This window comes from Mustelus asterias, chromosome 28 (assembly GCF_964213995.1).
Source record: "Mustelus asterias chromosome 28, sMusAst1.hap1.1, whole genome shotgun sequence".
NCBI lineage: Eukaryota > Metazoa > Chordata > Chondrichthyes > Carcharhiniformes > Triakidae > Mustelus > Mustelus asterias.
The window spans coordinates 7,995,038-8,007,646 of record NC_135828.1 but is presented as its reverse complement, the minus strand read 5'-3'; the positions used below and the strand labels follow the sequence as shown (position 1 = coordinate 8,007,646).

General features: G+C 48.8%; 1 protein-coding gene across 2 annotated transcripts in view; it reads right to left on the bottom strand.

Annotated features, from left to right (window-relative positions):
* The window catches only part of csgalnact2 (chondroitin sulfate N-acetylgalactosaminyltransferase 2), a 60,080-nt gene extending 48,227 nt beyond the window's left edge, over window positions 1–11,853 (bottom strand). Inside the window, exon 1 of one of the 2 annotated variants that reach the window (XM_078199463.1) lies at window positions 11,753–11,853. The gene's annotated coding sequence lies outside the window, so the exon portion shown is untranslated. The remainder of the gene's footprint in view (window positions 1–11,752) is intronic. The other variant, XM_078199462.1, reaches the window with a different exon arrangement.
* Window positions 11,854–12,609: the final 756 nt, after the last annotated feature.

Sequence of the window (12,609 nt, the reverse complement as noted above, 5' to 3'; positions counted from 1 at the left end):
TTGAGACAATAATGTATAGAAAGGCAGCCAGCGTGTGCTGGATAGCAGACAGAACCTGCCAACTCGACAAACATCCCCTCAGCGTTTGCACACTCCAGCTTTCAGAGTGCTTTTCACTATCTTCAGATCTTGCCTTTAAAAGCCAAAATTTTGCAGTTTCAAACAGTCTGGGCAACAGCTGGGCTCCCTCAGTAAATGCACAAACTCCAAATTCCTCTCTAAGCAAGCTTTACCTCGCCCCCTTCCAACATCCCCTTCATTGTCCCGGTTTCCAGTGAAACACAGTCGGACATTTTTGTACACTAAAGGCACTACACGGATGCTTATTGTCCTCATCCGCTCTTCTGGTCATCCGCCCCGTGCGGGGTTTGCACGTTCTCCCCATGGGTGCGTGAATTCCCTCCGCTTTTCTCCCACACTCCAAAGACGTGCGGGTTAGGTGGATTGGCCATGCTAAGTTGCCCCTTAGTGTCAGGGGCACTAGCAGGGTAAATACGTGGGGTTAGGTGCAGGCTCGATGGGCCGAAAGGCCTTCGTCTGTACTGTAGGGATTCTATGATCCTCAGCCTTCCTATCAGCAGTTTGCATCTATATTCTCTTGTCTTGAAGTTGCGCTTTAATTCGAAATTTTGTTCAGGGTTAAGCTTTTCCATTCCAATTGGTCTCTAATGCATCCCGGATACAGGATCTTTCAAGGTTGGTACAGCCGAGGTTCTTGAACCTTTCCTCTCAATCCTCAGAAGCAGTGTGGGCCTAGACAGTATTAGATCAAAGCATACTATTGAATTTTACAACCGCTAAAATATTACTTTCAAACTGCAGACACTTCCAATGATAACGGATCATCGCAGCTGCTGCCAACTCAGCTGCCTGTGTTGCTGACATCTGAAATTTATCGCAAGGAACCACAGATTTTTTTTTTTTTAAAAGCACACTATCACAGCTGTCTTGAGAAGATGAATTTCACCCAGGCGGGAGAAGTCAGCTTCCACTGAGGTCAATTCTTGTCTCAAAGTGGTAGCGACAGAATAAACACAGACAGCCTGATTTGCTTATTGTAATAATCCTCAGTGTGATGTATGTATGTGATGGTGAAATGAGAGTGGTGTGAACACGGATTTGAAAGTCATTGGCACAACATGTTGACACTAGGCCTATTGTGGCAAAGAAATTCCGCAAGTCCTCTGGCTGCCTAAGGGAATGTGTTGGACCCCAGTCCAACTCCGGCATCTCCACATCATGCCTAAGGGAACAACAGAGAAAGGTTTGTCACTGCAACCATAAGACATAAGAGCAGAATTAGGCCACTCGGCCCATCGAGTCTGCTCCGCTGTTCAATCATCATAGAAACCCTACAGTGCAGAAGGAGGCCATTCGGCCCATCGAGTCTGCACCGACCACAATCCCACCCAGGCCCTACCCGCTAATCCCTTTTTTTTTTACCCGCTAATTTACCCGCTAATCCCTCTAACCTACGCATCCCAGGACTCTAAGGGGCAATTTTTAACCTGGCCAATCAACCTAACCCGCACATCTTTGGACTGTGGGAGGAAACCGGAGCACCCGGAGGAAACCCACGCAGACACGAGGAGAATGTGCAAACTCCACACAGACAGTGACCCGAGCCGGGAATCGAACCCGGGACCCTGGAGCTGTGAAGCAGCAGTGCTAACCACTGTGCTACCGTGCCGCCCTCATGGCTGATTTTTTTTCTCATCCCCATTCTCCTGCCTTTTCCCCATAACCCCTGATCCCCTTATTAATCAAGAACCTATCTATCTCTGTCTTAAAGACACTCAATGACCCGGCCTCCACAGCCTTCTGCGGCAAAGAGTTCCACAGATTCACCACTCTCTGGCTGAAGAAATTCCTCCTCATCTCTGTTTTAAAGGATCTGTTTTAAAGGCCATCTTACAGCAATCCTTTAAAACACAATGAGATACCACAGATGTGAAGGTGTCCTGGGGTAAAGGTGAACCCCCGGTGGGCATACAAACAAAAACAGAGGAGGCCATTCAGCCCCTCAAGCCTGTTCATCCCTTAATTTTAGACTAGGGTTGATCTGCATCTCATCCTGATTTATTTGCCTTAACCCTTATTGTGCAGAAAGAGGCCATTCAGCCCATCAAGTCAGAACTGACGCATCCCACCCAGGACCATCCCTATTGGACAATTTAGCATTGCCGATCCACCTAACCCACACATCTTTGGAATGTGGGAGGAAACCAGAGCACCCGGAGGAAACGGACGCTGACATGGAGAGAACATGCAAACTCCACACAAACGGTCGCCCAAGGCTGGAATTGAACCCGGGTCTCTGGCGTTGAGAGGCAGCAGTGCTAACCACTGTGCCACCGTGCCGCCCCTTCATGTCTTTACCAAAACACATTCATTAAGCTCAGTTTTTACATTTTCAGTTGCCTAGCCTGAGCAGCATTTTGGGGAAGAGAGTTCCTTTGTACAAAGAAGTGCTTCCGGACAACACCCTTCACGACCTCGCTAATTTTAAGGTGAATGGACTTCTCTGCCAGAGGACGTAGTTCCTCTCTTTCGCAATCTTCGCATCCTATTTGTCCCTCAACTGAGCATCCAACTACATGCCTTCTCCAGCAAGACCATCTGCTGCTCCACTTCCATGATATCTAATGCTGAAACCCTCTTTCTTGTCTATCTCATATCTAAACTTAACTATTTCTCTGCTTGAGCAGAACAGAAAGCAGGCAGTGGGATTCTGGACCAGCTGTAGTACATAGAACAAAGAACAAAGAAAGTTACAGCACAGGAACAGGCCCTTCGGCCCTCCAAGCCTGCACCGACCATGCTGACCGACTGAACTAAAACCCCCTACCCTTCTGGGGATCATATCCCTTTATTCCCATCCTATTCATGTATTTGTCAAGATGCCCCTTAAAAGTCACCATCGTATCTGCTTCCATGACCTCTCCTGGCAGCGAGTTCCAGGCACCCAGCACCCTCTGTGCAAAAAGACTTGCCTCGTAAATCTCCTTTAAACCTTGCCCCTCGCACCCTAAACCTATGACCCCTAGTAATCCACCCTGGGAAAAAGCGGAGGACATTTACGTTGGAACTTGAGATGCCAGCTGTTCAGTTGATTGCATTTGGACAACATTCCTGGGATCTCACTCGCTTTAAAAATGTAGTTCTAAGCATCTAACAGCCCAATCTGCTTCCCAGGAATGAATGGATCGAAGACTGACAGCTGTAATATAATGGCAGCTTTCCTCTTCAGTTGTCTGGCTGACCGATAGCACTGCAATCTCCGCCACAGGTAGGGCAAAGAATCATAGAATCCAACAGTGCAGAAGGAGGCCATTTGGTCCATCGAGCCTGCACCGACAACAATCCCACCTAGGCCCTATTCCCATAACCCCACGTATAAGCCCCACTAGGCCCCCTGACACTAAGCGGCTATTTAGCATGGTCAATCAACCTAACCCGCACATCTTTGGACTGTGGGAGGAAACCGGAGCACCCGGGAGGAAACCCACGCAGACACGGGGAGAATGTGCAGTGTCCCCAGAGAGTGTGATCCGAGGCCAGAATTGAACCTGGGTCCCTGGCTGCATGAGGCAACATTGCTAACAGGTGCCACAGCTGGAATGGGGATCGAACCCCATGCTATTGGCATCAATCTGATCCACACTAGACAACTGAGCTAAACAGGAGGCGCCCCCACCCCACACACAAAAAGATGCAGTAGCAGCATAGACGTTTGCATGGAGACCAGAGCTATGGACAGTGGTGGTTAGAGACTCATCACGCGAATGGTGAGGAATCTCTCCCACTCGTACTGCTTGTCATTGGCGGAAAAGTTGCAGATTGACGCTCAAAGCCATGTCTGGCAGCAGTTATGAACACATCTTCCTTGGGCATCATGTGCTGGAGTGGAACTTGGAGCTGGAGCTTCTGGTTCAGAGGCAGGGGTGTTATCCCTGGGTCACAAGGCCTCTAAAACTGCACAGTAACATACCCAATGGCTGTTTTTGTCAGCAAGATGTTTCATCTTCCAACTGCAAATATTGCACAAAAATCCTCTTTCCACTGTACTATAGATGGCAGTGAAAGATAAAGATCTAACTCATTAAAAATAATTAGATTGCAGCAAGATCCATTAGTCCATGAAAAGACAGTGTTGAATGTCACAGCTAGACTGCTCCATAACTTGTTGGAGCAGGAACTCCCATTCCAACTCCATGATCTCATCCCTTCCTCTGAACAAGTGGCTCTGGGCTCAAGTCCCACTCAAGGGACTTGATGTTCCAGGATGGTGTATTCATAATGAGGGCAAACTGGTTGGGTATCAAGCTGCAAATACTTCCAACACACACACCAATGGCAGGCAGCAAGAGTGGGAGAGATTCCTAGTCAGCCACGTGATTAAGAGAGCCTCTAACCATCATTGTCCACGGATTACATCATGAATGTAAAGGCACATGTTGCCACAGCAACCTGTGGAAGAAAATCGGTGTGGACCAGACTGGTGCCAACAACACAGGGTTCCATCCCCATTCCAGCTGGTGTGAATTCCGTTCAGTACCCATGGTGGAGATCACAGCGCTGTGAGTTGGAACTCAGGCACAGGACTGAAGAAGAATACAACTCTTCTATCACCTCTGTCATTAAGGTTGCTGTTTTCTTTTTGAAACTAGAATGCATCTCGTTTATAGAATAGATTGTGTGGAAGCAAAACACACGTCCAGAAGCCGTGTTTGCATCAACCCTCCATAACTCTCTCTCACTCATCATCGTCAGATTCCTTTTGTGTAACTCAAGTTCTATAACATGCCCTTTATTTCATGATAAGGCAAACTGGTATAGTACAACTAGCAACAGACACACGCGTTTCAGGGTTGGCATCCTTCCATCCTCGAGATGATAGACACGCAGCAAACAATCCATTTAGTTGTGGCATCTTCACCTGCTGCACCTTTGCCGATGGCTGTGAAGCCAGTCATCGAGAGGCAGGCTTTGCCACAATCGCTGCACACGCAGCTGCCAAGTAACCCTGTGGGTTGTTTTTTGCGGCATGGTGCACCTGTTGCCAAGGTGGGGCACACCAGTTCACAGTTGGTGTCATCATTTCCCTCTTACTCCAGCTAGTGCTACTTGATGTTAAGGCCTTCATGTCTTGCTTGCAAACATCCTTCAAGTTGAACCTTGGGTGCCCCACCGTGCTGGTTACCTCACCCATACAGAAAGTGCACGGTACGCAGTATTTTCCAACTGGCAGATGTGTCCAATCTACCAAAGCCGCCTCTGTTTGGTTAGTGCCATACTTGGCACCTCCGCCATTGAGAGAAGTGCCACATTCATGATTTTGTCTTGTAATTTTATACCCATAATGTATCTTAAAGATGGAAATTATTGAGTTCTTCATTACAGGTCTAATTAGAAGACACTGCCGAGACAGGAAGGCACAGCATCAATTTAGCTAGACACCAAAACCTCATCACACTCGACTGATACCAATAACATCTGCATTTTGGGTTTATGAAAGGGTTTGCTATGATAGACGTCCAGAGGATATTTCCATTTGCACAGGAGACATATAGCTCACGAGCATGGGTGGCAGAGAGAACAACCAGGTCTAGAGATGGCACGGTGGCCAGCACTGCTGCCTCAGCATCAGGAACCCGGGTTCAATTCCGTCCTCGGGTGACCGCCTGTGTGGAGTCTGCACGTTCTCCCAGTGGCCGTGTGGGTTTCCTCCGCGTGCTCTAGCTTCCTCCCACAGCCCAAAGATGAGCAGGTTAGGTTGACTGGCCGTGCTAAATTGCTCTTTAGTGTCAGGGGACTAGTAGGTAAACACATGGGGTTACGGGGATAGGACCTGGGTGGGATTACTGCTGGCGCAGTCTCGATGGGCCGAATGCCTTCCTCCTGCCCTGTAGGGTTTCTATGAAGATAGTCATTCATAAAGCCAATTGCGAATTCAGGAGAAACTTGTTTACCCAGAGAGTGGGGAGAATGTGGTACCCGCTACCAAAGTGGCTGAGGTAACTAGCAGAGACATACTTAAGGGAAAGTTGAGGCAGAGGGTGAAAGGAAAAGAAGGATATATTGACAGGGTTAGATTAAGTCAGGTGGGAGGAGGCTTGTGTGGAGGATCAATTGGGAGAAAATGGCCTCTGCTTTGCTGCAAATACTATGATTAATTGTGAATAATACCCACAAGATTTTTTTTGGCTTGTATCCTGTGGAGATCTGGCACATTTGACTGACATTCACACAAAAGACTGATCCAGAAGGTTAGGTCCCAAGCGGTTGGGGGTAGAGTCGTGGCTTGGATTGAGGATTGGCTGACTGATAGAAAGCAGAGGGTTAGGATAAATTGGTCCTTCTCCAGTTGGCGATCTGTAACTAGTGAGGTCCTGCAGGGTCCAGTTCTCAGACCACAACTATTTACAATCTAATTCAATGATCTACAAGCAGGGACAGAGTGTAACAGAGCGAAATTTGCTGACCACACGAAAATAGGTTGGAAAGCAGGCTGTGATGAGGAGATTAAAAGTTTACAAATGGATACTGACAGGCTAGGGGAATGGGCCAGAATCTGGCTGATGGAGTTTAATGTGGATAAATGCAAGGTTATTCCATTTTGGCTGAAAACTAAAATGGCAAATTACTATTTAAATAGGAAACAGGTTCAAATGGTGCCTGTGCAGAGGGATCTGGATGTCCTTGTGCATGAGTCTCAGAAAGTGGGTATGCAAGTGCAGAATGTTATAAGAAAGGCAAATGGAATCTTGGCATTTATTGTGAAGGGTCTAGAATATAAAAGTAGAGAATCATAGAATCCCTACAGTGCTGAAGGAGGCCATTCGGCCCATCGAGTCTGCACCAACCACAATCCCACCCAGACCCTATTCCCGTAACCCCACATATTTACCCTGCGAATCCCTTGACACTAGGGTCAATTTAGCATGGCCAATCAACCTAACCGTGTGCACCTTTGTACTGTAGGAGGAAACCAGAGCACTCGGAGGAAACCCACGCAGACATGGGGAGGATGTGCAAACTCCCCTCAGACAGTGACCCAAGGCCGGAATTGAACCCGGGTCCCTGGCGCTGTGAGGCAGCAGTGCTAACCACTGTACCACCGTGCTGCCCCCTGTGGTTACAATTGTGAGGTGTTGTACAAGGCATTAGTAAGACCACACTTGGAGCATTGTGTTCAGTGGTTGAGGAAGTGGCACTGGAGGCAGATCAGAAGAGGCTCACGAGATTGATTCCAGGTTTGAAGGGGCTGTCACATGAGGAGCGGTTGAGTAGCTTGGGCTTGTACTCACTGGAGTTCAGAAGAATGAGGGGGGATTTGATTGAGGTACATAATTGAGGTATATAAAATATGCAACGGGATTATGTAAATGTTAACCAAATGTCCCCCCTTCTAGGACTGTCCAGGACAAGAGGTCATAGTTGCAGAATAAACGGTTCAAGACAGAGGTAAAGAGAAGCTACTTCTCACAGAGGGATGTGAATCTATGGAACTCACTGCCCCAGAATGCAGTGGACACAGAATCAAACAATGGATTCAAGAAAGGGATAGATAAATATTTGATCAAAAGCAGGATCAAAGGAAAAGGCAGGGAAATGGAGTTAGGATGAGATGGAGATCCGCCATGATCATATAGAATGGCGGAGTGGGCTCAAAGGGCTGAATTGCCCACTCTCGCTCCTAATTCCTACGTCCCTATGTTGATTGTCAGGGTTCCAAAGTGTTCATAGAGCCTCAGTTGACTTCCAACCCAACAGCTCTGCTGCAGACTAGCTGAGAACACCTGATGTTAGAAATACAGTAACTGTGTTTCTGTATCCACTAATAAAGTTAATTTATTAGTCACAAGTAGGGTTACATTAACACTGCAATGAAGTTACTGTGAAAATTCCCTAGTCGCCACACTCCGGCGCCTGTTTGGGTGTATTGAGGGTGTGTTTAGCATAGCCAGTGCACTTAATCACATGTCTTTTGGAGTGTGGGAAGAAACTGGAGCACCCGGGGGAAACCCACGCAGACTCGGGGAGAACGTGCAGATTCCACACAGACAGTGACCCAAGCTGGGAATCGAACCCTGATCCCTGGCGCTGTGAGGCAGCAGTGCTAACCACTGCAATGTCTTTAAATTGGGGCAATAATGATGAGCAGTCAGCTATCATCACTAATTATGGGAAAGCCTGGCAGATTTCTACTCAGTGCTTCACAAGGTCCCAGTGCCGTATCCAATTGGTTCTTAAGTGATTCCATGATGTGATGCTATTTACTCTATCTGGGAGATTAGAAGGCAACAGATTTCAGCTATGGGTTCCATCTGTCAGCTAAACAGGCAATGAGTAACATACAGCTAATGGCACAAGCACAGAGCTCTACTGCAGCCAGAATCCACCAGGTTTTGACCAAGAAGCTGGTCTCAGTTCAACTACTAAAGCCAGTCATGGGTAAAGGGAATGTAAACTTGAAGCTTGTCTTCCAAGGTGTTGGCAGGCCTGCTATATATTTTGCAGATTCTTACTTTAAGATCCGGTTCAGGACACTAACATTTTCTGACAAAAATCCAAATACCTTGGTTTTAACCAACAGGACTGTGCCACAAGATTTCACTTTCTTTCAATGATACAAAGGTTGTATATAAAAGACTTGCACAGAATAAGCACAATTAACTTAATGACACGGTTTATAACTATATATGTTATGCACCCAAGTTTTCATACTTCCACAAAGAATTCTCTTTCAGGTCACATCAAGCTTATTTACTCCTATAAGGACCACCCACAAGTCTGCCGCAGTCCCCCAGAAAGTTCTTCTCAGTCCAGCTAATTCTCAAAAGGTCAAACTTTAATTTACCCTTTCTTGACTGTGAAGACCTCAGTCCCTGGTTCACAGAGAATCATAGAATCCCTACAGTGCAGAAGGAGGCCATTTGGCCCATTGAGCCAGCACCAACAACAATCCCATCCAGACCCCACGCATCTACCCTGCTAGTCCCCCTGACACTAAGGGGCAATTTAGCATGGCCAATCCACCAAATCAAGCATGTATTTCGGACTGTGGGAGGAAACCAGAGCACCCGGAGGAAACACACACAGACACGGGGGGAACATGCAAACTCCACACAGCAATGACCCGAGGCCAGAATTGAACCCGGGTCCCAAGTGAGGCAGCAGGGCTAACCAGTGCCACCGTGTTCTGGTTATGATTACTGAAGCTACAAGACTTGGACAATATTCAAGCTGGGCTGATAAGTGGCAAGTAGCGTTTGTGCCACACAAGTTTAGTAGAGAGAATCTAACTATCTCCCCACTTGACATTCAAAGGCATTGACTCATAGATAGAATCCCTAAAGTGCAGAAGGAGACCATTTGGCCCATTGAATCCCTCACTATCAACATCCTGTGGCTTATTATTGACCAGAAACCATACTGGACCTAACCATATAAATACTGCTGCTACAAGAGCAGGTCAGAGGCTGGGAATCCTGCAGTGAGTAACTCACCTCCTGACTCCCCAAAGCCTGCCCACCATCTACAAGGCACAAGTCCCTTGACTTGTGATGGAATACACTCCATTTGCCTGGATGAGTAAAAGTTCCAACAGCACTCACGAGGTTAGACGCCATCCAGAACAAAGCCGCTTGCTTGACTGGCACCCGGTCTCCCCTTAAACTTTCACTGCCCTCACCAGCGAAGCACGGTGTCAACACGGTGCACCATCTACAACTGTTAGCAACTTAGCCAAGATTACTTCCACAGCACTTTCCAAACCCACAACCTCTTCCACCTAGGACAAGCGCAGCAGGTGCATGGGAACACCATCACCTGCCAGTTCCCCTCCAAGCCACACACCATCCAAACTTGGGATTATATCGCCGTTCCTTCATTGTCGCTGGGTCAAAATCCTAGAGCACCCTCCTTAGCAGCAGTATGTGTACACCTACGCCACATTACTGCAGCGGTTTATCACCAGCTTCTCGAGAGCTAATGGATTGCGCAATAAAATTGCTGGCCTAGGCAGTGAAGCCCATATCAAAGAATATTAAAAGTACTTGTCAGTGTCTCTGCTGGTTACTTCATTCTGCAACAAGACACTGAGGCCGATTGTAGATTCTCCCACTAGCCTCAAGCCAGACAATTTTCCAGCCTCCATTCCACACAAGATTCAAGCTGAGATTAAGCCTCACCTTCTACGCAGTCCATGATGATATTAGTCTTTTGCGCTGTTTACAGTGCAAGTCTGTCATACATCTTGGCTAACTTCACTCGGTGAGCTGCAAACCACTCAGGGTCCAAATTGCAATTAAAACCCTCTCCACCAAACAGCCAGATAAATTGAAGTTAAAGAGACTTCCTCAGCTCCACTGCCTGCACTGAGCTATCCTCAAACCTTTAAGCTAATCATCACCCATTTGCAATCTCTCCAGCTAAGTAAGCCCACCTACTGTTTTACAGTTCTATTCCTTCCATTCTGACTCTATTAAACAAACACAGGAAATCTTCTGAATTGCAACTTTTTTTTTTAAGGTGTTCTGGTAAAAACTAAAGCCCAGCGTTTTAATTACCTTGCTTTTACAACAATTATCTTCCCAGAAATAAACATTACCTCTAATGAATCAAAATTAACCGTGAACTAGATAGTCACAGCATTGTTTTTTCCACGAGCAGCTGTCAAAGCTCATTGGGCCATCCAGGACTAGACAGCGCCATTAAAAAAAGAGGATTTTCTCATTCAAGGCAGAGACGAGGCTTAATTTCTTCTCTCCACAGATTTTTAGTCTTTGGAATTCTCTGTCACAGACAGCAGTACAGGCAGGGTCATTGAATATATTTAAGGCTCAGTTAGACAGACCATTGGCTTACAAGGGAGTCAAGGATGAATACAGGGCAGGCAGGAAAGCGGCGTTAAGCCACAATCCGATCAACCATGGGCTTGGGGCAGCACGGTGACACAGTGGTTAGCACTGCTGCCTCACAGCGCCAGGGGCCCGGGTTTGATTCCCAGCTTGGGTCACTGTGTGGAGTTTGCATGTTCTCCCCGTGTCTGCGTGGGCCTCCTCCAGGTGCCCTGGTTTCTTCCCATCATCCAAAGATGTGGGGGGTGGGGGGAGACTGGGGGGAGACTGGGGGGTGGGGGGAGACTGCAGACTGGGGTGTGGGGGGAGACTGCAGACTGGGGGGTGGGGGAGACTGGGGGGTGGGGGAGACTGGGGGGTGGGGGAGACTGGGGGGTGGGGGGTGGGGGAGACTGGGGGGTGGGGGGTGGGGGAGACTGCGGGGTGGGGGAGACTGCGGGGTGGGGGAGACTGCGGGGTGGGGGAGACTGCGGGGTGGGGGGAGACTGCAGACTGGGGGACTGGGGGAATGGGGGGGGGAGATTGCAGACTGGGGGGATGGGGGGGGGGAGGGTTGCAGACTGGGGGGATGGGGGGAGGGTTGCAGACTGGGGGGATGGGGGGAGGGTTGCAGATGGGGGGGAGGGTTGCAGACTGGGGGGATGGGGGGAGGGTTGCAGATGGGGGGGAGATTGCAGACTGGGGGAGATTGCATACTGGGGGGAGGGGGAGATTGCAGACTGGGGGGATGGGGAGGGGGAGATTGCAGACTGGGGGGATGGGGGAGGGTTGCAGACTGGGGAAGGAGGTTGATGATGTTGAGGAGTCACCGTTACCCTGACAACCAGCAATAAATAATGAAAAAAAACAACATTCCCTCCCCCAGAAAACAGGGATTCCGCACTCACCGTCCGCTCTTCTCTCCGGGGAGATTCCCGGGGTGTCCGGAGGGGGAGGAGCGCTCACCGCAGCTGCACCGCTCGCCCAGGGGGTAGTGGGGGGGAACCAGCGGAGGTTTTTGGACGGCGGACCGGAAGTTGAGCGGACGGGGCGGCGGAAGTGGGCGGGGGAAGACTTAGAGTGGGACACGCGGCGTCGCTTAGCAACCGGGGCCAGCCTGTGTGTGCAGGGAGGGGCTCCAGCTCAGAGGGAGTTGCATTCACACAGCGCCTCTCAGCAATGTCCCCAAAGCCCCTCAGTGCCAAAGTAAACACTTTGTGCAGTCACTGCTGTGGGAAAGAGAGAGAAACCAATTTGCTCACAGCAAGCTCCAACAATAAGTTTTAAAGTTTATTTATTAGTGTCACATGTAAGGCTTACATTAACACTGCAATGAAGTGACTGTGAAAATCCCCTAGAGGCCACACTCCAGCGCCTGTTCAGGTACACTGGGAGAATTTAGCACGGCCAATGTACCGAACCAGCACGTCTTTCGGACTGTGGGAGGAAACCGGAGCACCCGGAGGAAACCCACGCAGACACGGGGAGAACGTGCAGACTCCGCACAGACAGTGACCCAAGCCGGGAATCGAACCCGGGTCCCTGGCGCTGTGAGGCAGCAGTGCTAACCACTGTGCCACCATCCTGCTCCAAAAAGATGACCTGCTTCAGAGATGTCGATGGATGTACTAATATCGAGCAAAAGACTCTAAAATGAAAACAAAAGCTCAGTGGCTGCTGGTACTGCACAGCAGTGTCAGCCTTGATCCTCTTTTTTGCGCACAATCCACAGAGAGGGATTGGAGCCCCGTGAGTCAGGGGCTAG